The sequence below is a fragment of the Eublepharis macularius genome, chromosome 3 (assembly GCF_028583425.1).
Source record: "Eublepharis macularius isolate TG4126 chromosome 3, MPM_Emac_v1.0, whole genome shotgun sequence".
Lineage (NCBI taxonomy): Eukaryota > Metazoa > Chordata > Lepidosauria > Squamata > Eublepharidae > Eublepharis > Eublepharis macularius.
The window spans coordinates 49519817-49521888 of NC_072792.1; positions in this window are offsets into that span (position 1 = coordinate 49519817).

The window sequence follows — 2072 nt, forward strand, 5'->3', positions numbered from 1 at the left end:
TTTCTTGAAAATCAACTGAATCTAACTGGATTTCTAATTGGATGCCACTAGATTTCAGCACAGATTAGGCTTACCTAATCTTGGTGGGCAAAATCTCACCCCCACTCAGTGTTCCCGCTAATATGAGCACGTGAGCAATCGCTCACAGATTCTGGCTCCTCTGCTCACAGCTTCTCAGCTGTAGCTCACAGATACTAATCCTCAGGCTGCCCTGTCCTCCCACTCAGCCAGCATCTGCAGGTGGACCCTATAGGGATGGAGCAGGGATCAAGCCTCATCCCACTTGTCTCCTCCCTTCCTGGCTGTGGCTGGTTTGGCCCCCAGGATGGTGCCAGAGAGCGCCTCCAGCCATTGCTGGCTCTCTAGCTGGGGAACAGAGCACAGCTGATTGCGTCTGGCCTGACCTGTGAAGCCTGAAATCGCTAGGATCCCCTCAGCCCCAGAGAGCGGAGGAGAGGAGGTAGCACCTCAGCCACCACCATGGTGAAGACGTCATTTAACTTGGCCTTGGCGAAGGAAGCTGAAGAAGTAAGCACTGACTCACAAAAGCTCATCTTGAAATAAACATGCTAGTCTTTAAGGTGCCATTGCTTGTCTGCTTCATTTTGCAGCAACAGACTAATACAACTACCCCTTTGTAATCAGCATGGACATATCCAGTTTTATACAGAAGTATACTCTGATTTTGTGGCCATTTCACTTAATGGCTTTTATTGTTAAATTGTTTTGATTGTAATCAAAATAATTTGATTGTGATTTTTTTTTTAAAAGGAGATGCACTCAAAACTTTAATGAAGTTGTTGTTTCGGCTCACAAAGTAGATTTTTAGCTCACAACACTGCAAAGCTTAGTGGGAACATTGCCCCCACCCTTGATATTGGAGAAGCAGGAGAAAAAATGGGGGTGGAATGGTATATATGGGCCGTTTCCACATGTCTTACTGGCTCCGGTATGTCACACAAAACTCCCTCAACGACAGTATTTTCCTGGCACGATTTCCCGGTTCTTGCGCGAAATCGCACCAGGAAGGCGCTGTCCTTGCAGGAGCTTTGCGCGACATACTGGAGCCAGTAAGACGTGTGAAAACAGCCATGGTGACACTCCAGGAATCTCTCCCAATCTCTGTGATCTCTACAATCTCTACAGGGATTGGGGGAATTCCTAGTGTCACAACTCTATTGTCTTAACTCTTCCAAGGTAGTGAAGAAATGGAGTTTCCTTAGAGAATTCAGAACTGGCCATTTGCAAAGTTATGGTAAATCAATGAGATAGTAAAGAGCATAGACCTAGAGTGTCACATCCATTTACCCTTCATTGACTCTTCACTCTGACAAATGTCTGGAGATGTTTAGGTCAGTGCCTGGGGAGGGTGGAGTTTTGAGGGAAGATTGGTGAGATTCCTAGAGCATCACATTCCCCTAAAACTTTGTCCTTCTCAGGCACCGTCCCCCAAATCTCCAGGCATTTGCTGGCAACCTTAACACAGATCCATCCCTGTATCTGTTGGGCCTACAGTGCCCCTCCATATAATTTCTGCCTTCCTTGGGAACATTCTTCAAGAAACTAGATACATATATCCACCAGTGAAGCCTTGTGTGGTGGGGAGGTCCCCTGAAGCTGCATCTTCTGACATGGTTATGGAGAACATAAACTATCTTTTGATATGTATAAACATATCTAGAACATTAAAAAAATCAAATGCCCCATATCTAACACCAACTAATTATTTATGCATGGGGGGGGTTGCCCTGAAGAAAATTTCACACTGTCTCAACAGGCCTTTAGAACAGCTGCTATCTGGAAGCCTCCAAAAAAAAAGCAGGGAGGGAGAACAAGAGCAATTCAAGCCCACTGAATTTTAATGGTAAATGTGGTGATATAAAACAGAATATTTGCCTAACCTACTTATTTTCTGTACAGAGTACCAAGGAAGAGGCTGGGAGAGACGCGATTGCTAGAACACAGTTATCTGAATATAAGGCTTGCATCTGCTTCAGTGCTGTTCAGTTCTTCCCATGACCTTCTCCACAACAGAGATCTTTGCCTGCAGCTGTGCAGAACATTCCAAGGTG